Source organism: Apteryx mantelli, chromosome 1 (assembly GCF_036417845.1).
Source record: "Apteryx mantelli isolate bAptMan1 chromosome 1, bAptMan1.hap1, whole genome shotgun sequence".
Lineage (NCBI taxonomy): Eukaryota > Metazoa > Chordata > Aves > Apterygiformes > Apterygidae > Apteryx > Apteryx mantelli.
Window position 1 is genome coordinate 7,709,829 of NC_089978.1, and position 25,328 is coordinate 7,735,156.

The window sequence follows — 25,328 nt, forward strand, 5'->3', positions numbered from 1 at the left end:
AAGCATCTATCCATGATGGGTATGACATAATTTAGGGCCTTAAACTGCAACCACAGAAAAACAGGTTAGACACTAGGATAAACCAGTGAGGAGAGTGGAGCACTGGAGCAGATTTCCTGACAGCTTTTGGAATCCGAGCCATCAACATGGTTTGAGAATAAATTATACAAACAGCCACTGGGAAATTATATAGGAAAAGCTGATCACACTTCGGGGCAGAGGGAAGGACTGGTCATTTTCTGTGATTCTTTCCAGGGTTATTTTTCTATGATTATAACTTTTTAAGTAATTTACCCGAGAATCTACAGCAGAAGGGGAAGGACTTATGAAGAAGATACAGCTTTCAAAGGTGTCTAACTTTGACAGGACATTTTGAGAAACCAGTTCAGGACACAAAAATTCTCATTCCTGAGTTCCTCATCTGCTAAAGCTAAGATTTTCTTACTGATATCACCACCAACGGCTACAAAAGGAAAAGCTTTGGAGAATGTTTTCAAATATTCAGAACACAAGAAAAAGTGTGTTTTTTCCAGAGTTGTTCTGCACCTGCTGGGCTGGATTCTGAATTTCTGGCCATTTATTTTGCTTCCTAAAGAGGACCAGTGTACCCTTGAAAGTTTGTTTTCTTTGAGACTAGAAATGTTGCACTTGTATTTGCAGCATTGCAAATTCTCTCTGAATTGCCCAGCTGCATTTCACAGTGATGACCCTGCTTGTGATCATAAAAGACATTTTGGCTGCTGGGAAAGGATTTCCATGTGAAATGTCTCCCAGCTATTAGCCATCCTATGTATTGCTGCACTGAGTAGTGGCTACTGACACCTGCGGAATTTAAATTCACTGGAAAATCTAAAGTCTGGAGGTCTGAGGCTGATGTTACTCCCATATTTCTCCCCTTATTTGCTCCCACTTGAGACCCTATGCGTCAAACAAGGACTGTTCTGTTGTCATTGTCTTTCACAATTATATCTTTTCTTTTGATGCCTATTTATTTTCAGTTCTCTGCATAATTTCTGAGCTTATTTGCAATAGCTGAAGACTGTAAATTTAAAAGCTCTCCATTCCTGAGATGTCTTGGACTGCTCTGATTACACAGAGGGGCTGAGTGCCCTCAATTCCTGTGGAAAGCCAACACCAATCAGCCACACAGAGATATTTTTATTATCATTCTCCTCAAAGATTGGTGTAGGAGTGTCATGCAGCCCAGATGTATGTCTAAAACTAAATATTCCTGGCTGCAAACATCTCCCATTGATAACTGTGTAGGGTTTTTGTTTGTGATAATTGTGTAGGGTTTCTGTTTTGCGATTTTTTTCCCCATGTTTCTCCCTTAAAGCAGAACCGCTGAGTGCGAGTCATTGCCAGGAACAGAGATTGTGCCAGATCATTTCCCATGCTAGAGCATATGCTTAAACTGAGAAGGAATGCTGCACCTTCATTAACTCTTTCAATCTGACTTGACAATATTCTCTTGCCATACACATAAGGACTACAGAGCTGAAAGTGTTGGGTGAAAATCTGATTGATTTAGCACAGCCATTTTTTGTAAGCAATCTTGGCAGTGAATGGATTCCTGGACACTTCAAATCACCATCCTAGGTGTCAGAGCTCGTGTATTAGGTTTACCTAGCCCTGCAGACTAGTAGAAGAAATGCAAAGAAACAAAGCATAGGACAGTCGAAAAAAATACTATTAGCAACTGTTTTAACAGAGCAGTCTGCTACAGGTAAGTTATATAACATATGAATGAATGAATCTTCACAGTCGAATCAAAGAGTTACTATTAGTCCATAACTAATTATTACTGAAAATAGAAAAAAAAAAGAAACTAACAAATACTATCATACAGAGAAGGTCTCAATAATAATAATAATAATACAGTTAAAATTATTATACACACTGTTCCTCGTTTCTACACTTTTTTTTTTTCATGTTATGCATAGCCTTCCACTTCCATCAGGCATTAATGTTAATGGCTTGCATCTGGTTGGGGAGATTACACAACTTGCCAGCACCCCACGTCCTTCATCAGGAGGAGTAAGATGCTGATAGTGATGGCTTCTTCTTCCTCACTCTTGGATCTACTTTTACATCTTGCTCTTTCTTCATTGGCCTGCAAGTTCATGCTACATCTGAATTTAATACATATATGCTGTGTTTTATGTATGTTGCATACTTGTCCTTTGTGCCTCTTTAATAAGTGGGAACAGGACATTTATGCAACATACATAAAGCACAGCATGTATGTGTTATTATTAATAATAATCTTCCTCATTTTACCCCTAAAACCAGTTTTAGCTAGCTCCTGATCTGCATTTCCTTAACTGATCGTGGATGAGCTGTTTACAGCCTTGGGGTTTCCAGTACCAGTCTTTACCCCATGTCTTATCACCTCAAGCGTCTAGTCCTCTGCACCAAATCCTGTGTCTCCACCTTCACAGGCCTTCTGCTGTTATATCAAACACGTATTTCTCTATACCATTATGTTAGAGTCAAAAGTCACAGAATCACAGAACGGTTGAGGTTGGAAGGGACCTCTGGAGATCATCTAAGTCCAAACCCTCTGCTACAGGGTCGCCTAGAGCATGTTGCACAGGACCATGTCCAGATGGCCAAGGAAGGAGACTCCACAACCTCTCTGGGCAACCTGTTCCAGTGCTCTGTCACCCTCACAATGAAGAAGTTTTTTCTTATGCTCAGATGGAACTGTCTGTGTTTCAGTTTGTGCCCGTTGCCTCGCGTCCTGTCGCTCGGCACCACTGAAAAGAGTCTGGTCCCATCCTCTTGACACCCTCCCTTCAGATACTTGTACACATTGATAAGATCTCCTCTCAGCCTTCTCTTCTCCAGGCTAAACAGACCCAGCTCTCTCAGCCTTTCCTCATAGGAGAGATGCTCCAGTCCCCTAATCATCTTTGTGGCCCTTCGCTGGACTTGCTCCAGTAGTGCCACATCCCTCTTGTACTGGGGAGCCCAGAACTGGACGCAGTACTCCAGATGTGGCCTCACCAGGGCTGAGGAGAGGGGGAGGATCACCTCCCTCGACCTGCTGGCAACACTCTTCCTGATGCACCCCAGGATACCATTGGCCTTCTTGGCCACAAGGGCACATTGCTGCCTCATGCTTAACTTGGTGTCCACCAGCATTCCCAGATTCTTCTCCGCAGAGCTGCTTTCCAGCAGGTCAACCCCCAACCTGTACTGCTGCATGGGGTTATTCCTCCCCAGGTGCAGGACCCTGCACTTCCCTCTGTTGAACTTTATGAGGTTCCTCTCTGCCCACCTCTCCAGCCTGTCCAAGTCTCTCTGAATGGCAGCACAGCCCTCTGGTGTATCAGCCACTCCTCCCAGTTTTGTATCGTCAGCAAACTTGCTGAGGGTGCACTCTGTCCCTTCATCCAGGTCACTGATGAAGAAGTTGAACAAGACTGGACCCAGTACTGACCCAAGGGGATCAACATAACATAGCTGCTTGTTACTACTATCTATATAAAAACTATGGTTGTATCACACAGAGATAAGAAAAAGTAAAACAAATAAGCCACAGACAGCTGGTGAGAAGAAAAATTGCTGTTAGAACCAAACCAAGTCAAAAAAAAAAAAAAAAAGCTGCAGGCAGGTCAAGACAAGTTCAGACAGAGCAAGCCTGGCAAGCCTCAGTCCCATAGCCTTGCAAACTCAGTACAGTCTGTAGCCTGTCACTAGCAATGGCAATGGTGTATTACTTGCCTACTGGGCTACATTCCCTAGAAACATTTTTTTTCATAAAAGATTCCTATTAACTATGCTAATGTTAAAGGTGTCCCTTTCCATACTGTACAGCCTGCACGTATAGCATGTTCTAAATGCATCATCTGTTCTCACACTTAGGCAATGTATGTTTCTCCAAATGAGCAATAGAATGAATTCCCCATAATTGAGAATATATAGCAAAAGATCCATTTTTACAGTCATCAGTTCTATCAGAAGCCAACAGCAACACCCTTGGAAATCTCTCCACAGCCTACAAGATCAGTCTTAACATGCAGATAAATACTGTACATTAACAGGGTCGACTTCCACTCTTTTTTCTGGCAAGGCAAAGGAAGGGTGGGAGGGATCCTAGGAAACAAGAGGCAGCATTAACACACTGACACACAAACGAGTGGATACGAAGGCTGTCGGTGTGGTAGTCATTGCTGTGCAGTTTCCCCATGCAGGAATAGGCATGCTTAAGTGTGGAAGGCTAATCTTCATCTTGATATTATTTCTGGTTTGTGTTAAAATCAGATCTGTAGAGAGAGCAAACCCATGGCCTAGCCAAAAGCAGCATGTTATGCACTAGATGAACTCAGCCTCTGGGACCCTTCCATTTGGCATGCCATATTTCTGCAGAGGTAGGTAGTTGAGCCCTCAAGTGCTTCCCTCAGTATCTACTCACAACCTGACGCAATGAGATGGGCTGTGGAGACCCTGGAAGCCAGGGTTTTTTACACTTCTTGCTGCATTTAGATTACAGGATTTGCTTTAAAATGCAAATATATAAAATCATTGTTACCAACTTCCTTGTTCACTTACATCAATATCATCACTACAAATTTAAATTTGCAGCATCTGTTTTGGACTAGACACTGCCAGATGCCAAACAACATGCTGGTGAGCACAGTCTAACTGCCTGCATATGTGCCAGAAGATGATCTATCTCTCCTCATAGTTTTCATAATTGCAGAACCACAGGCTATAAAAGCTTTATGGGAAGGACAATCAGATTATCTGAAATCTTCCACTACTGATGGGATTGTTCCTTGGCATACATTTTCTGTTCCTTTATTTGGTCCAATCTGTAATGTGTTGAAACATTCATTTTGCCTATTCCTTCTCTTGGGAAATGTCTATTCTAACAGATAAATCACCTGTCAGGTAAGATCTTCTGTTATCTCTTGCCTACACATCCTCTCTTATTTTCTTACTGCTCCTCATTGTACACCTCACTCTCTCATGCTACATTATTAAACTGTTAAATGCTAAATCATTAAACTTGCAAACATTTCTAAATGTGAGGCCCATCTTCTTTTACTCGTTGATCAGCAGAATGATTTCCTTTGGTCACTATTGTAACTTGTAAACAAGTTCACCCCTCACCCTATTAATTTGCTTAAAAACTACTCATATTTTGGTAATGTTAACTTTTTTGTTCACAGTAAAGATATTAATAACAAGCTTTAATCTTCTCTTTTAATTCATACCTCCAAACTCTATCACTGCTATTGTTCTTCTGTGGGCACCTTCTAATTTATCTATGTCTTTTTGATAATGAGATGTTCAGAACTGACTGTGGTGTTCCAGGTATAACCCAAAGAAGACTGATCTGATAGAAAGACTCTCATTGAGCTCTGGAAGTACTGAATTAGCTCATCCACCTGAATGTATTACATTCCTGGTTTAAACTGCAGTGTTATGAAGGCCATATTCATACTGTTCACTACATCTGCCTAACTAAAGTGTTATGCTTGTGCAATGGCTGCTGTCATGGGAGCAGGGAGCTGTTCAGACTCCCTATCATCCAGTGCCACCAGATTCTGAGTCCCTGCAAAATCAGTAGAGAGAAATCGTCATGAAACCTGAGAAAAGTGCTTGTAGTGGGTGTTCACAATATAGAATTATAGAATCACAGAATAGTTGCAGATGGTAGGGACCTCTGGAGATCGGCAAGTCCAAAGCAGTGTCAGCTAGAAGAGGTTGCCGATGACCATGTCCAGACAGATTTTGAATATCTCCAAGGATGGAAACTCCACAACCTCTCTGGGCAACCTGTTCTGGTGTTCTACCACCCGTATAGAAAAAAGAATTTTTTCTTATGTGTATGTAAACATCTCCTGAGCTTTTCCAAATCTAGATCAAATAGCAAACTCATGTATAATGTGCTGCACTATGTCACTATTTCAACATCTAGCATTGCTGCCTTCTGATTTTTATTCTATCCTGAAAAAGCAACTGTCTTCTCTCATACAATAGAACGTCTTTTTAAAACTTCTTTTTCCTATTTCAAAGTCTTCCTAAGGTGTCTTCTGATTATACTGTCAACTAGCTGGAATTTGCTCCTTAGTTTAGTATAAAAGCTTTACAGAAATATGATTGTTGCTGTTCAGTGAGCCATTTTGGTATGGACTTTTGAACATTACTTTGAACAAAAAGTTGGATACTGAGTCAAAATACTCAAAGGGAAAACTAACTACAGTTAGTTAGTTTTGGTAGATACACACCAGGATTGCCATAATGCTGGGGATGATCAGACTTGTATCCAGCTGCTGAATTTTGCATTTTGTGTAAGAGGAAATGCCCTGAGTATTTCAGGAACAGTCCTGTGAGAACAGTTGCTACAGCACTGTTTTGGGATCCGATGAGGAGGAAAGCCTTAATGTATTTATCTTTTTCAGGGAATATAGAATTCCAGGTCACTATGCCTGAGACTAAGAGTAACAGACAGGCTAGGTATGAAAAAAAAAAACCATTCAAACTGAAGAGCGCAGCACAAGAAATGCAGGAAAAGAAAGATTTTGAGCTGAAACGCATGAGAAGAAGCTGTCTATCTTGCTGGAAAATGAGTCAAAATCACGAGGCAGCTGAACAACTGGTTCGCACAAAAAAGAAGTTTGATAGGTGTTAAAGACTTTGAGATTTAAACAACTTCTTGTCATCATTGGCAGTCTCCCACCATCAATACAAATGAACCTGGCCTTATTTCTTTAAGTCAACAAAGCACCAGAACACACAAAGGTTAATGCAATTGCTATTCCTGCACAAAATGCACAATGCAGTATTGTGGAGGCAGCCTGACTAAGTGAGGAAGTGATTGTGATTTTGCAGTGACTGACAAGCTGGAGAATGAAAGATTTTTACAATTTTATGTATTACATAAATAAATATATATAGAATAGAAGAGCCTTTTTGCTAATTTTTAAGCTATAATTGGAAGACCTGAATGAGCACCTCCTTTTGTCTCCTTTGACATCTGTAAATTCAAAACCTGATTATTCTGATTAGGAACTATTTTACCTCTACTTCGATCGGGGATGTATGACTGGCTGCAGCAGACCACAGATGCAAATTCTCCAGGTCATGGTCTCTATCTGACTTTTCAAAGTGATAAATGTGACCTACAGGCTGTTTGTCACTTCACTTCTTTTTTTGAGAGAAAAAGGAGAGAAGCTCAGAAATCAGCAAAGTGGGTCACAAGCCATATGAATTCTTCTAGCAGCTTATTTCTTAATTTCTGCTTTCCCAAACCCTGTCATTTCCCCAATTTCTGCCTCTTACTGCAGATTATCACCCTTCTTTCAGCCCACAACCAGATCAATAGGCAGGCAGCCCCATCCTCTAATAAGTATATTTTTGCTCATATGAGGGGAAATGTGTGCATGGCAGAGTCAAATTATGGGGAATCCTACCATAGCCTGTGATAAGACTAGTCATCTGCCCATCAGATGACTGCAGATGGGGATGCCTGGTTTTGGTCATGGGATAGATACAACTCCAGTAACGTGCAGAGACTGCTACTTGGTCTCATCACCAGCCTGCATGGGCTCTCCTCACAGGAGTGAGCCCAGCCCATGGTAGGAGCTTTTCATGCCTTCCTAAAGTGAAAGATACCTTTCCGGTCATGTGGTGGAGGGAAAGTTTAAGTGTATGGCTTTCAAGAGCTTTGTTTCCTTGTCAGGTTGCTTAGTACAGAATCAGTAATATCTTTAGCAAACACATTTTGAAATACCTTTCTCAAACCCCTTTAAAATTGTAGTTGTAAAGTATTTCTCTTACTATGACACATATGGCAAAAGTTCCTTGGAGTGCTGTATGCTACAATTGCACTTTTTATAGGTTCACTATGTCTCTGCTAGAATTGTGATTATTTAAAGATTCCTTTCTTATGACTTTGGATGGATCTACTATGCATTACATCTGTTTCTTAGCATAACGATACTTTTCATTACAAAGCCACTAGCTCTACTAAAGAGGCATCTTTTGTCATTATTAAAATAATCAAGTGGCAATAAAACTTTATAGAAAAAAATATGAAATGATATTATAATTTATAGCAATGCACTAAATGCCATTGCATTCATTTTGCAGTATTTTCATGCAAAGAGCTTTATTTTGAAAGGTTTATATATCTCCTAACTTTCAGATTGTCAGACTACACTGATTTTTTTTTTCCTTGTACTTGCCTGCATTGGCTTAACTTCAGCTCAGGAGAATATTATCTTTCTCTTCCTCTGAACTCTTTTTCTTTTTTTTTTTTCTCCACTGTCTTTTAGAATACATTATTATTATTCACATACCTTGACAACATCCCTACAAGCCCACAAGCCCATATTTTCTAGGCACCTTGCAATTACACAGAGAGGTGGTGCTTTCCATAATTAACAGATATTCTGGATGGCTTTAACAGAAGAGACTGTTTTTCTCTCCACTTTTTTTAGAGAGGAAACGGGGAAAAAGAGGCAGTAAAACCTGATTAAAGCCTTAAAAGGCATTTAGGCACCTGTATCTCATTTAAATCAAGCTTTGTACCTAAGGAAGTGAACACCAGCTCCTTGCTCAAGTGACACAGGAAGGCTAATATTAAACCAGATTCTATCAATCATTGCAAGACCTAGTCTTCTTTACCTGTATGTCCTGAGCTATTGACATTACCAGGGTCTACACAGACACAAGGTCCTGTCCCAACATAGGAGACTGCTAACAGGATCAAATTAAAACTTATTTCAGTAGTCAATGGCTAGAGAACAGCCTCATATGCAAATGTCTCCCATAGCTGTTTGCAGGTTCCTAACATCGGAGGCAAAAGATCCAGCAGTCTAGAGATCGCCTATGGGTCACCTGTGCCACCCCAGTGAAATGAAGCAGTTGCAAACCTGCTTTAAAAATGTAATTTACCTTGGTTTGTAGCTGTTGCACATCCCTGGAAGAGTGCAGTTAACCAGAACTTACTAGCAGTTCTGGGCTTTAAAACTTAGAACACCAAAAGACAAATCTTCTTTGGCTGTTAGTTTTCTTACATGCTTTTCACATTGCAGCTTTCTTATGTTATCTCCAATGGGCTAACTGCTCAAGCTCTATCTCAGTTTTTACAGCCTTGGAAACCTTCCTGGGATCTGTTGATTTGCATCATAAGCAGAAGCTTAATTTCTGTTGAGGATCAGAGCGTGCAGTTGAGGACAAGTGTGTTCTTTCAGCTAGACCTGCAAGTAAGCACATTTCAAAAATGACATGCATGGAAATAGGAAGCCAGAGCAGCCTGAAAGCCTGGAAATAGAAACTGGTTGTTCCATCCATTGTAAATCAGCTCACGTCGAATTTGACTAGATGATGAGCTGAGCAACAGTACCAACAAAAAGCAGAAGTTAGTTTAGTTAGTGTCATCCTAGGGCATGAACTCCTAAATTCCCTGATCCTGAGTACCTGGTTTGGAAAGGTGTCACCATGTACTAAGACCATGTACTGAGAGCTGACTCTTGATTTACTGCTTCTCAATGGATTCGACTAATTGTGTAGCCAGGGTTGTCTCGGGGTGGACAAGGCCTTAAAACGGTCCAGCCAAACAAAGTAGTAAGTGCTCAGAAAGCCTGTAGCTTTTGGATTTGTATCGCTGATGCTTTTATTATTATTATTATTTTTGACAAACACTGTGAACACTCTGTTCAACCGTGCAGTCCAAAGGAAACTAGTGCTAGCCATTTTTTTCCCAAAGGAGTAAATATACAGTCTTGAAATATAAATTTTTTCAAGGCTGTAGTAATTTTGATAGCATCCATAACAGTTCTCACAGGTAATTCTTTCGCATGGTCTGCTACTTCTTTTTTTGGAAGGTTTAGAAATGCTGGCAAGTTTGCGGTCAGAATCTCCCAGCCCTGTGTGAATCACTTTTCCCTGTATTCTTAGCGGGGTTGTAGCCATCATGATTCAGAAGGGTCTACTACATTTGTATTGGCCCAACAACCGGGCAGTCTTCTGAAACTCTTTTGGTGCCAATGAAAGAAAAGTTGAGGGGTCAGAGGTCTGATGTGGACAGTGTTGATGGAACCACAGAAGAACCTTACACTGTGTCTATTTCCCTGGGTTTTTCCCTGGAAATAGACCAAGGCCTAAACTCAGTAATGGAAATATTTTTCTGTATCTGTGATCCAAAAAAGGATTAAATTACTTTTTGTCAAATGCTGGATGAGACACTCAAAGGAATGCCAAAGACTTAGAAGATTTAGAGTATCTGAAATTCCCAAAACACTGGCAAATACTCCGAAGTTTACTAATGGTTCAGTGTGTAAGCAATACATTGATTGCCTGGATCTGTGCGTATACTTTTTCACTCCTGTGTAATAGATACTGCTCAACAAAGCTAATCAAATCAGTAGTTGCAAATAATTGATCTGATTAAGCTGCCCTTCTTTTGATTGGGCAATCATTCCTGAACATGTTTCTATTTCTATGAATTCATTCATTAGTTTTAACTTTTGTTCAAAAAGAGTTCTCTGGCTCTACGCTTCATTTACTGTGGGCAAAACTGACAGTCCTCCAGTACAAGGTCTGATCAGCTCAAAGTCCAGTAAAGCCAAGAGTCTTGTGGCGTACAGGCGGTCATTCAAATCACACAGATTTTTTTTTTTGTTCCACATCATTTGGTTACAATTTTCAGTACAGAGTAACAAAGTGTAAGAAATACTGAATATTCTATTTCACCAGTCAATGCCCCAGTTCATATACAAATATGCATATACACAGCTAGTGCATCTATTCCCCAATGGACAAACAAGAAAGCATTTGCAATCATTTTTGTGAGCAGTGGGAGGAAAAATAGTAAGTAAACATCATCAAAAATAGAAGCAGTTCAGAATTCAAATTAACAATAAATATCACCACCCAGTATTCACACATGTCTTTTATTAAAATGATCTGGAAGAATATTAACAATGAGTTATTTGAAAGCATGCATGCATCCCATAAATCCCTCCAATAAAAAATTACCATTATTTTTTTCTCAGAATTAATAGTCATTCTCTTGATAATGTGTCTCATAATTTTGAATGTCTGGAATAGTATTATTAATAATATTATTAATAAAATATCTTGACTATTTTAATATCATTAATAAAACATATGAAGGATTATTAATAAGATTTTTGAGAGTCCACACACATCCACTAAGAGTCACCAATGAAAATGTATGATTCTATTACACTGTCTTTTTCAAGTAACTTGTAATTCTAAAATTTCTATTGAAATTTCAATAGAATTAATTATTTACATGGTATTTAAAATTGCAGGGCAGTTAGCAATATATTAGTTATTACTGGTTCTGTGAAATATCATGGCTGATGCTTAATGGTGAGCAGGTGTTTCTAATTCTCTTTATATGTTATTTCCTTCTACTATTTGCTAATTAAGCTAACCTGCCACCACATCCATAATATAGCTAGGTCCATTGCTATTATCAGGGTGGAGCTAAAAGAATCACAGAATTTTATTCTGACCTCCCTATTAATTAAGACTCTTTTTCAGGGCAGCCAGGAATGAATTCAGAGCCAAGGGGCATTATGTCACTGACAGCTCTTTTGAAAAAGTTTTGGGGAAGAGTCAGTAAATGTTTGTTCTTCCTAGTACTGAAAGGGGTCTTTAACTCAGATTTAGACACAATATTATTCTAAAATCATTTGTCTGAAGCACTTTACAGAGAAAGGGAAAATATAAAACTAAAAATGTCTCCCCTGAATGATACTCACAACTAAATTCAGGACGCATTCTGGCATGTTTGTGTCATAAAAACTCTAAGGCATTACAAAGGCCTCATGAAACACAAAGGCCTTTGTATTCACATCAGCAGCAGAAAAATCCCTGTAAAGATTTCCTTCTGCTCAGAGGGTTTTCCACCACAGAGGGCTTAAGGAATTGGTATTCCTTTACAGGAAGTGACTTCAAGACAAAGGCAGTTCATACTATCATACATACTATGAGCCTGCAGAATTTGTAGGAGAAAAAAAGTGGAGACCTGCTGGACTCCCTCACTGCACCCATGCTAGAGTTAAATGAGAACACTTGCAGGAAAGCTGCAAGATTTATGCTGCTACAATATGTGCAGTCCCCAGCTTCCAAGCATTATTTAGTTTTATTATGATAAAGTATTAAATGTTTACTAGTCTAGTCAATAAAATTATATCAGGCTTGAACAGCTGTACAAATGTATGGTTAATGGCTCATCCAAAGGGTAAAAAGTGTGCTTCTGTAGAAGCCTCATGGACTAGGTGGAGGTCTCAGGGAGTATGGGAAGTACTTCATGGGAAGTACCTTCTAATGGTAGGTAGTCCCGCAGGGAGACTTTTACAACTGCACAGTCAATCTCGGTTCTTCAGTTACAGCCCATTCTCCTCTACCATCTCTAAAGGAAAACCTGACCCTTTGCTTGGAGTCACAAGTTTGAACATATTTGAACATACGGACCTGAACTCTGCTGTAAATTTGGCTTGTAAACAGCCCACTTTGTACTGAGGAGGTAAGTAAAAATCACTGAATACTGACAGATCTCCAGCACTTTTTCACAGTTCCTCTTTAAACGTGAGAAATGTTGAGATAGCGGAGCAAGAGAGTACTCTAGCGTATCTAATCACAAAGAACCACTGGACATAAATCTATGCTCACACACATGGAAATATATAAACACTCCAGAGAAAGCAGATATAATGCAGATTTGGTAATGCAAGAGCATCTTTCATGTGGGAATGTTTGCCCAAGGACAAGGTAAGCCTGAGTGTTAAGATCTTACAATGCATCCTATTGTTAATTATGCAGTAAAGGCAAAGGAAGGTCTAATGGCCTCTGTCACCTCTGACTGCAATGCACATCATTCTCTGGAAATATTATTCCAGGTCTACTTTGCCTTTTTGCCAGTGCACACTCTATTGAGATTGAAGACATTTAGCTAATTCGTTGTTCCAGCAATTATTGATGCTTCCCTCCTCCCACACACTTGACAAAATTAAAAACTCATCATACAGGTCCCCAAAAAACAACACTTAATTAAAAGAGGTAATCAATTCAATACAGCTATTCTTACTGCTTAACACATCCTAACACATGTAATGAAGAAATTAAACTACAAATAAACAATTATCCACCACAAACAAGTAAGGAAAAATGGTACCTATACTCATTTTGTTTCTTGTAGCAGGATAACTGAACTGTTACATTATGGGAGATTTGTTTTACTTCCTAGTGATTATAGGATGCATCACTGTAATACAGATGAAACACTCAGCTGGCCATCCTTACAAATTGGGATAACAGAGTGAGTTGGTTGAACAGGCCTGAAGTATACAAATAGATGCTGTTATTTTATCTGGATGGATTTTTGTCAGCTAACGAATTGACCTGCATGTAATTAAACTAAAAAATCAGTGGAGTTTGTACATTCAGAACTCTTCACTATGAAGGTAGGGTAGTATGTTTAAAACATTGATGATTTCAACTCTGTGAAGTTTAATTGCAACATGAAATTGTGTACACTGACAGAGAAAAGTGTTCAACAGCTCGTCCAGAGAAAAAAATGATCAATACCTCATTCTGACAATTCATGCAGGGCATTAGTGACTTCTGCCAAAAATCATTCACCCACAATGAGAAAAAAATGCAAAAGGTATGTATGCAGAGCCAGAATCTAGCTAGCATGAATGAATAGATATGAATGAGTAACTGTAAACAAAACAAATTGCAAAGTACTTCTCAGAAGCAACCTGAAGCACCACTTGAAAGAAGCGACTGAAGTTCTCTAGTTCTACTTTATCTCACAATTTGGCCTTGAAGACTGTCTCAAAGCTCATAAAAAGTCAAGATATTTCCTTCCAGTGAATTCAGGAGGCTTTTGTTCCAGCAATCTGAACAGTCCTTTCTTTCCCAGACTGCCTGCACACCTGCCATCCCAATAGGAGTTAAAACCACAGCTTCATCTACTACTTCTGGAAATTATGTTTCACAGGACCTATGCTGGGACTAAGCCTGGCAATAAACTACGTGATAGGACCATCTTCTCCAATGAGCAATTTGTTCCTTCTTATCTTACCATCTGGTGTATCCATAGGGGTTGCCTCTGCTATAAGGTTACCATAACCTCTGCCAATGACAGTTTAGGGCATTTACTGTATGGGCTCCTTTACCACTTCAACAGCTACTTAGTGGGCATGCAACCTCCTCTTTCACGTTGAACTAAACTGAAGCTAATCGCCTTATAAGCAAACAGAAGATCCTACAATCTCTATAATGTTCTCAGTGAAGAACTAGTTTAATTTTACAAAATGTCCTTGCCAATCAGGTGAAAATAACGCTTCACTTAACACACAAGTAAATATAGACACAGCACAGCACATGCTGCACCTTTCATACATGCCGCACTTCAGAACCACAGAAAACAGCTAGAAAGTGGAAAGAATTTAAAGCACAGACATAGCAAAGTAGTCTTTCATTTGCTTCCTGTCTGAAGACTTTGCAGTTCCAGCCTTGGTCTCTATGCGCTTCTTTCTCTTTTCCAAGGAGGACTTCACCCAAAGCCCACAAAAGCCAACATAAAATTTTCTGTTGCTATCAGTGGGCTTTGGATAAGATTCTAAGCAAAACCCCACATCCCAGAACAAACCTCTCTGAGCTCTACAAGAGCAATTAGAATGCAGACAACTCATTGCTGTTTCTAATTGTTCATTATCATAGCATTATAGATATTATGGGTTTTTTCTTCTTCTCTGCTGATGTTGCTACATCAGTCAAATGTCCCTATGGCTAATTATGCAGACATGTTTCAATCTGATTAAAACTCACATCAGTGTAATTGAAAAGCATCAGTGGCAATGTTCTAGAGGGAGAAAACATTTCATGTTTTTTAAGCAGCTATAGGTGGGCCTTCCTTTTGCTACAACTGCCTCATATTTCCCATAATGTGGTCCTGCTTCCAGGTGATTCTGTCCTTGCTGAACTTAGCTGCTGACACTGAGTTGTTATATGTCAGGTGACCATACCTGGGTCTCATTTTTTCTGGAAGTGAGGCAAGGGTCCAGGGGGAAAATGGTATTGAATTCTGTGAGGTAAAAATTATTTTGAAGCATATGGGGGCAGCACAGAATTTAGGTTGTACTTGCAACCTTAATTCTGGCATTTTCTGACTTTGAAGTGAATGATTTTGAGCTCTTTTAATTAGTTCTGTGTGTATGAGTGTGCAGTATCCTACACAGTTACCAGCTCATCTCTCATTTCTTCATTTTCTTGGCGTAAAGACATGCCCTTTAGATGTGGGCACAGAGAGCACTTGCCACCCGTGGTTCTCTTATGCTGCTCCGCAGAAACAAAGATCTCAAGGGCATGCAGTCCTCTGCTTGAACACTGCCCTGTGCAGCTCTTTCTGATGGGGGAATCTGCAGGCTTCTCTGCTCTCTACTGATCCTGCTGTAGGGCCAGCAGGGCTAGCCTGTGCCTCTTAAGCCAGCGGGTCTTGGATTAAAGGAGCATTTTGCTATCTGGTGAGAGAAGGCCAGCCATCCCCGCTCTACAGAGCTGTGTGCCACAGAAACCTCTTTGAAGATTCCTTTCATAGAGCTACTTCCTAAAGCTTTAACTGTTCAGCTGAGCCTTGATAGTCTTATCTCCCATAGTTAATATGACTAACTGTCCCTTTTAATCAGCCACACATTTATCACTGAAGATGTCTCAAATTAAGAAGAAATGCCTGATAAATGGCTCTGCCTGTCTTTGTGTGTGGTGGTGTCGTTTAAAAAGGAAGGGGGTTATTCTCTGTATTTTTGAATGAATCGACACATTTGCCCCTATTAATTTAGCTAGTTATGATGTCACAGAGGCATTTGTCAATGCCATTTGTCAGCGAAGGCTGATGGAATGCAATTAAAGCATGACTATAAAGAAGCCCACAGACAATTGCAAGCCTTTGGGATATTTTAAAGGGGAAGAGCAAGGAAGGTCTTGCTGCTGATGGTAATAGATGGCTGACTTATGAAAACAAAGAACCAGCTCTCATGACGGTGTTTAAACAGGCTGGAAGGAAACTCATTTCTTTAACAAAAGTCTGCTCAAAGCCTTCTGTTACTGCTGAGGTAGGCTTTGACCTGCCTCCGCAGAGTCTGAGTCCGCAGCCCCATTTGTAGGAAGATGGCACTTCCAGCTCTGTCCTGCTCTTCAGCTGGTCAGGACTCTACATTGGGCGATATCGCAATCAGCTGCAGTTAACGCTGTGATTAATTCAATGGGCATAAACAACTCTTAAAGAGACCCCCCAGAATGGGAAGAAAGACATATAAGTATAGAGAATGACAAGAAAAAAGATCACCAATATCAACAAGGCTCTGGCTATAATACTCACATTCACTTCCTGTCTCATGTGTCACTTACTTTTGATCTAATCTGTATAATCATTCCCTCTTCTCTGTCATACTGATGTTTTGTCACCCACCAGAAGTGGCTCCATTACAGCGGCAATTACTATCCAGTGTGGTTACTAGCTGTCTGACTTTTATTGGAATGAGTCGGATAAATGTTGTCATTTGTACTCCTTTTGATGATAGTCATTTTCCTTGCATGAGTTAGATTGCAACAGAAATATGCCCACTTTGGGGGACTTCCAGACTTCACCTTCTTTTTTTTTCCCAAAAAATGATTCCTCCAGCAATACTGCCTGTGGTATATCTGCTTCTCTGAAGAAACAATATCAAATTGAACATAATTTTTTTGCCTCTTGCTGATATGCCAAGTCCTTCAAGGAATGAATAATGAATCACAGCTGATGCCAATCATTCATGATCATTGCCAGAAATGTAATATAAATAGCAATGATACACGTACTTTTGAATGCAAAATTATTTTGGCTTTGTCCCTTCTTGAATATGATTTTTAAAAAATCCAGTTCTCCTACAGGAGAAAAAGGAAAACGTTGGGAAGTGGGAAAAGCTCTGCAGAAAATTATATTCAAATCACAGTTTCTACTTCTGTATCCCATCTGCAGAGATAGGTCAAAGAACAGAGAGAGGCAAAGAATGCAAATCTTGTGAGACCTAGGAACCTCATCTCACATCCCCAAAACTGCTAGGCTTGAGTGTAAGCTCTACCTCCATGGTGATTCTCTGTGTCTCCTTTCAGTGTGCCAATCTGAATGACATTCAGTATTTGCTTTTAATCTCCAGCTCTAGGATTAATATGAAGACATTAAAAACTATTAAACAAAGAAAGAGAACATTCTATATGGTTGAACAGAAAAGTTTGAAAAATGTCAACCATCCACAACCTGAAAGTTCAAAGCTGTAGGACAAACTGAATCAGCCCATCCATACTGGTTTGGGTTTTTTAAATTATATAATTTTTAAGCCAAACCAGGGATTTGAAGTGCTTCTTGCCCTTTCAGGGGTCTTTTCCATCAGTCTCAGTAACCCACTCTGGTCTGCTTCTGCCATGATCTTCTCCTACTGCTACCATCATTTCTTAAACATCCAATTTACCTCAGTTCTTAACATCTTTTCTCCATCCATTCCTGGGATTCCTTGACCATCCACCTTTGTTGATCCAAACCTGAGTTTGCACACAAGCAGTGCAGAGGCTTTCCCTGCCCAAAAAATTCTTTGCTTGCTAAAAACAAGTTTTGCTAAGCAAAAACTGCCTGTTCCCTTAAATGCAGTAAGGATGTGTAAGCCTCTGATTGATGTGCTACGTGCATACGCATTTCTGTTGCTTATGAGAGAAAGCAAGCCATCAGCCTGACTTGTAAGGCTTTTATCTTGACCTGTTTCTAAGACTGCTCTTGTCTCACCAACGTGTCTCCTACAGGTCTGTGGTCAGGGATGTGCTCTTTTTGTATTTCTGCTAGTAGCTTCTCTCTCTCTATTCTCAGGACCAACCTAATCCTGCCTTCCCCATGGCTGCACTGCAGGGATCTCTGCAGACAAAACAGAGATCTTGCTCCCTCACCCTGTGCTCCCAGTGTAAGGGAAGGATACTGAGATGTGGTGTTCTTGTTTCGGTCTCTCCCATTTCCAGCTGCATGTCAGAGCTCTTCAGTTCTGACAACTGTGTCATTTCCTCCAGAAACTATCATTTGCACAGTGAGAATATGTCAATGCCCTGACTATATCAAAACTATAAACATCACCTATGAGACTGTTTCTGCACCAAGAAGCTCACTAGCTTAATAAAGAACTCACAGTGAAGGACACCTATCTCCCCTTGACAGCAAGGAAATCCGGGCACAGAGAGTAAATATGTTTTCCAAGATCATACAAGCAATTCTTGGGAAATGGATTTAAGTCCTGCGCAGTCTTGGCCCAGCGTCCCCCTGAGACTCACAGTTAAGTCAGATAAGAAAGGATAAAAAGCCTTTCCAGGGTTTTCTGCTGATGAATAGAAAGTAAAATGAATTCTTGCTCTTCTTTGGGCAATGAGGCTGTTTGCATGGAATCTCATGGTTTCCAAAATGGCTTGGCTTCCTTGTGAAGCTTCTTGAATCTCCTCAGCAGAGTGGCACCACAAGGCGCAGATGCCAGCTCAGCACGCTCCACTCAGCTGTCGCAGCTCAGAGAGCAGCAACTCTACTGTTAATGGTGAATCCTCAGCAACAAACTCTTCTTCTGACTTTTCCCATTCAGTGACCTGGGTTTGTTTTCCAGTTATTGGTTCCAGAATCATCCCTCTATAATAAAATCCATTCCAAAACCACATCTCCTTTACCCTATAACAAAAAGAGGTAAGTAAAACAGAGGAGTACCTGAACTTTCATTCTGAATGTGGTGTCCTAACCTGATGCTGGTTTTGTGTCCTGATCCAATATCTCACCCTTCCCCTCCCCACAGATGCACTCATCCTGTAGACCTTCACTCTGAAAGAATTTTTTCTCCAAACCCATTTGACTATCTGTATCACCAGGGTCAGTGTTATATCTCTTACTGTACTTTTCTCCTTATTATAAGCCTGGCTGCTGACTACGGAAAGCCTTATGCATTTATATGCAGGTGACACTTCTATTTTCACTGAATGATGAGGTGTCCTCTCTTCCTAATTCCCTTTCCTCCGAAATGGCAAATGTGATCATCTGACTTAATGAGCACCTTTTCCTTCGTAAGGCTTGATAAAAAAATGTGTCGTAGCCTTATTGTCCCCTTCTCTACTCAAGATTTCTCTCTCACAATACAAACCACAGAATTTTCAAGGTTAAAAGATGTGTAGTTGTTAGATATAATCGTTGATATTCATGGTAGGTATTCATAGGACCACTTAGATGTTGTGTCCAGATTGGGGATTCATTGGTGCTATTCAGGAGACTCAGCTCCATCTGACCAAGTTACAGTCTAAGTTACAGCAATCTGCACTTCCCATGTAGTAAAGCTAGAAGAAGCAATCACTAGATGGTATCTCTAACCTTTGGATTACTGAACATAACAATCCTTCTAGCATTTTATATGTCTAATTCAAACATATAATTTTCTTTGTTGCCACTCAGCAGTAATAGTCTTTCTGAATGTAAACAAAACTATTAAAAAAAAAGTTTTCACTCTACCAATTGTATTCCTATCTAAAATTGACTCATTTAAAAATGTGAATTTTTGCATTTGATATACTTGAAAAACTTGGATGAAAACTAAATCTCTGTTTTGTCTGTGGAAATCGTTGCAATACTGTCATGAGGAAGGCACAAATATTTGATTATTAAAGTTGATTCTATGGAATTCTGTAATTTAAAAAGGTATGATGGAATTAGCCATGTATAGAAAATATAGAAATTTCTATGTGATCATATTAGTGTCAGTTCATACGACCTTAAGAAACAGCTATTCAGATGTGGCTTATACACAGGTAGCATTACAAAAGCTTGGAGAAATGTGTTTGTACCAACAAATATAAATAATGATCTAAAATCTCCTCTTCAGGTTGGTCTAGAACAAAATGAAGATGTTCCCTGTGTTAATAAGGGAGAATGTTTGTCAAGTACTGCAGTTTATTTAATCCTGTGCTCACCCAGCCTCTCACCTTCCCGACAATGTTTCTTTGCTGTATAGCCTTTCTCGATAGAGTCTGCCTTCCAGCAGTACAGAATATCCTAACCAGTGTACAACCTGCTGAAATATAGATGAGATATGAAGGCAATCTTATCAGGTTGTTTGACTTAATGAGTATAATTTTTACATTTCATGTTAACTCTGCCTTCCATATGTTCTCTTCTCCTGCTCTACAATTCACTAGAAACTCCTTAAAATCTTTGAAGTACATCTGAAATACTCACTGGAGCGAGGTGTACTGGTAATGTACATTTCTTCTGCAGAAGAGAGTCTTTAGGTACGTGTGTCTTCGTGGATACACCAGATCATACAGACCATCAGCTACTGTGAATCAGCTTAGTTCCACCATGGCACTAAATTATTGTGCAGCAGCTGAGAATCTGGTCAAAAATTTATAAACTTGCCCTGCTCTCCAGATCCTAGTGTATTGCCAGCTTATACTAAATGAGGATTTGTTCCCAAAAGGGCTTCAGTTCTATTTTGAGCATCATTTCTGATGAAAATAAGTTTATATAGGTATGCTGTCTGTGCTAGCTCACAGAGGCAATCTAAGGCACCCATTGTCCATTCAGTAGTCAGGGGTCATGGGAGGGAGATGAGAATAGTCTAGAGAGGCTTAAGGCGTATATGGGAAATTGGAAAGATTATTTTGAGGAAGAAAAGGTCATGAGGGCATAGAAGGAAACTGAGAAAATAATGAAAGAAAGATAGGGCTGGATGCAAGGCACAGATCTGTAGCAATGGCTCATGGAACAACCTGGAGTCAGGGAGGTTCTTGACATGGAATTTTTTAATGGAAAAACAAGACAGATTAAATTCATAGATCTTCCCTGTTTGCTGAAAAGCAATGAAAAGAAAGAGAAAAAGCTAAAAGTATAGTGACTAAAGTTGAAGCTGCTGCTGTGGCAATAAACCACAGAACCATTTACCAAGTGACTGGACTCAATGCCTGTGTAGAAATTTCAAGAAAGCAAATGGAAATTCTAAAAACTGCTTCATAGTTCAGAAGGTCTCTCTTAACCCCAGTTACATTTAACTGCCCAATTAATTTTGAAAAGATGATGGCATCAAAGGTCTTCACACTTCTACTGTGGCTGGATCACGTCCAATTGCCTTCTTCCTTCTAAGCAACTTGGTATTTGGATCTCATTAGTTTCAGATTGTTCAACTTCACCTGATTCATCAAAATGTGATTTTGGGGGGAGGATAGGTCTATTCGGATGCTCTGCTCTTCTGTTTTTCTTTTCTACATTTGTATGAGCCCTTTTTTGTGTTTGTCTTGATTTAGCCCTAAATGTTGACCGTATTGATTCTAACACATAAAGCGCTGTCACACTGCAACCTGTTATAGAGAAAAAAGCAGCACATGCAATGCTTCAAAAATAACAGGGTAGATTTAGGCTCTCAACTGTCTACATTGTAAGTGCCTACAATTAGGAGGGAGAAAACCTTACAGACCTAATGCAACAACTTATTTCAAGAAAAGACTAGCAGTATAAATAGAAATTAAATACCTAAACATTTTGCTAAATCTGCCTTTGTTGAATCAACAGTCTTATTTCTATATTAAATAGTCTACTTATTAGATGGTCCTTCTTTATAAATGAGTGGTATATACTTTTAAGAGTCTCTGCTACAGGGTTGTTATGACCTAGGATAATTTAGGAACCTGTCGTAGTCATATTAAGACCTAAAGAAAATTAGTCACTTTGAATTTCAAAATATTTCAAGTCACATTCAAACTCAAGGCTGCAACCATGGTTACTGGTGGCTTCCCCAAGACTACTGTTGCTCCCATTTTAAAACTATTACTACTATTACATTACTACTAGTTTCAGATAACTACATGGAGAATGTCTTTGGTTCATTCCATGTATCAGACTAACTTCTGAGTGACATTTTAAAAAAATTGAAAAGCAGAGTTTTTAAAACTTTTGTTTGAAAATTCTTTCCTAGTATTATAGATTTTTGATGTGCAGTTCTGTGTATTTATTCATTGCCTTGATAAGCTTAATCAAGAATGATACTGTCTATTTTCTACTCCCTGTGACATCACTGACAACCAAGGATGACAGAAACTTGAAAGAAGTGTTCAGCCCTTGCAGAGGGGTTTCCACTACATTGCAAGAGGTCTATGGCAACTATGACATACTGCGGGGTGTTCTGTTACACTTCCACTTTATGCTGTAGGCATCAATAAATCTTATTTTATTAGGGTTCCTTAGACCCATACATCAAGATCTTCAAAAGCAATATAGCTTCTTTTTTTTCCTTCAAGAGAAAGCTTTGTATACTTCATATTGCTCCTTGAAACAGTCTGACAGTAGCCAAAAATATCTTGCAATGTAACAAATTTAAGAAGGAGAAAAAATGAGGAGTAAATCATACTAGTGTAAGAACTTCTGATTATGACTGTTTTCGTTACTTATTTTCCCACCAGATTCAATCAGTAACATCGGGCAATCAAGCAATGCAACCAATTTTCTATAATATAAAGGATTTTTAACTACTTAGTAATGATGGCAACTCCAGAAGAAAAGAATCACTCCTTCCCTTAATTTTTTCACCCCACATAAGAACCAGCTTTGTCAATATAAGTTCTGTGTTTGGCTCATTCCTAGGATGTCATACAAGGCCAAAACAGCAACTAGTCACATGTTCTGCAGGCTGTTCAGGAACATGCATGAGCAGATTCATTCCCTCAAGAGCACAGCCTTTAGAGTTTGGGGGGGGGGGGGGGAAGGGAATTCATAGATGTGATACCTATCAATATCAGATTAATTAAAATTCTCTATGATCAAAATTCTTCTCACCTCCATGCAAGCTTTTTTTCTATCAACATTTCTTGATCTATTTCGTCTCATCGCTACATAATGTATGTGACTCTGTCCAGGAGTAATCTGGCTGTATTTATCACCTTGAGTTTTTTGTTCATATCTGTGCTGCATCAGCCCTAAATACCAATATAACTTCTTGGCTCACAGGCATATTACAATTCCCAGCTCACAGTCACCCTCTTTTTGTTGCTTTCTTTTGTTCACAGCTTTGTCAAACTGTATTCTGGGCTTTTGAATTCCATCATTTTTTCTGGTTCTTCCATGTGCCTATTGTTCCCATAATGTTATGCATATCAGTATGTAAGCTGAATAACTAATTAGAAATGCTACAAAGTCTGGTGCAGAAGACTTGAGTGCTTTGCTTTCCGGAAAAGAAGAAGTATCTTCATTAAGATTAACTAATAAGATGGATTCAGTTCATCTTCCTATAGCTGTTTTTTAGTATAAGGCAGTCATCTAGGTTCTCTCATTTAGCAGTTGAGACCAGCACCTCGAAAGGGTGAATTAGATTCCATACTTTGGGTATAAATTCCTTTCCATGTCCATGAAAAAGGACTTGTACATATGTATATAGTACAAAGTATTCCCTAGACCAAAGAACTTCTAATGTGAATTTACACTACAAAATATAATTGTCCCTATAGGAACAATTATTGTCCCTAAATGGACAATACTGTTTTAAATAGAGAAGAGGCTTAAAGTGGAGTATGACAGCTGACCTGGAAAATCTTTGGCACAGTTAGTGCACTAATCTGGCCCCTAGAACATGAGGCAGTCCTTAACAACATGTTTGCACATGATGTTTTTATACAGGGTCCAGCCTCTTCAGAGCAGAGAGTGAACTGCCACTGAAGTGATGAATGTGGGTTAGGACAACATAAAATCATAAGAAATGGGACTACAAGGACTACAGGGACTACAGATTAGATGAATTACATTCTAGAAATTCCCATAGACCATGAAGGAGTCATAGATAGTTAACCCAGAGTGTACTAAATTTGTACAGATGAATCTAATCCATTAAGGGACTTTTAACATTAAGTGCTTTTCCTTGTCTTCATCAGAAGGGCATTTTAACACTGATTCATTTGAGAGGATAGGGCCCACCATTCAAGAAAATGATTAAATGATTTCCAAGGTTGTAGCTGTTTTGCTTACGTTGGAAAAAGCTTTGAAGATGGAAGTAGATTAATTGGCTGGTTGGATGTGTATTGAAAAGCCAAAGAGAATGAAGAAACCTAACTGAAAGGGCAAAATGAATAGGCAAAGAAGAGGACAGAGTTTATTTTGTAACACTATCAATGAAGTGGATGACATCTCAGTTGAGAATGTCCTCAGCTAAGTCATATTGCTCCTCATGGAACTTGTTTCTGATTTTCAAAACAACTTAGATATTTATGACAAAAAAGGGTATTCAAGTGCTTAGCTCTTCCTACTTTGGGGACATATTGTTAAAAGCAAGTTGCCAGAGAAACAAACAGGCACTTCAAGCAGAAACTAGGAAGGAAAGCCAGAAATTATACTGTGACACACTCAGTAGTGCTTTACTGCCTGGTACGACACACGGCGTTGGCTTGGGCACCAAGGCTCAGCACAGAAGGCAGTGGAAGAATTAGGGACCTTGGAATACAGCACACTAAAGCCTGAATGGGAACTGAATGGGAAATTGTCTGAAATGTCCAGTGAGAATGCCAAAAAGAGTGCTGGGATCTGCTATCAATCCCTTTCCAGGAACATAAACACCTGAGAAAGCAGAACTACCAGTATCTACTACTACTACTACTACCACTACTACTACTACTACTACTGCTACTATGAGTATTTCAACTATGTGTTGGGATACCAACAGAACTTAACCTCCCCCAGGTTCGTATCAGTGAACATGGCGTGTTCTCCCATGCCATACAATGGATAACAACTGTGTTGTTGTGGCTCCCTCCTCCATTCAAATCACAGCTGTGTTCACCCCCGAAAATTCATGACACCATCAATATATTAAGTGGAAGCAGTGCTCTGGAAACTGTGTCTCTGTAATAGCCACCAAGCCACCAAATTCTTAACACAGCACTACACATCCACATTATTCTAAAAGATGAAACGTTGTGCTCAGACACTAGGTCAAGTTAGCAGAACTAGTTGTCATGCACCAGCTATGAACATTTTCAGCCTGGGACAAGTTCAGGTGATTCTCTTTGGACCAAGCTAAGCTATATTGCCTTGCACATGCTGTAGACCAGGTGTTTTACATGGACTGTTACAATAGCTCAGTAACAGCTGATAATTTGCTAACCTAACCTAACATGAATTCAGGTCTGAGTACTCCAACTCATAGCTCACCCAGATACTCATGAAAGCTTCAGGTCACTGAAGGTATTAATACAGTTTTGAACAAAATGAAGCCTAATGATTATTTTAGGCTAAAAAATGGCACAGG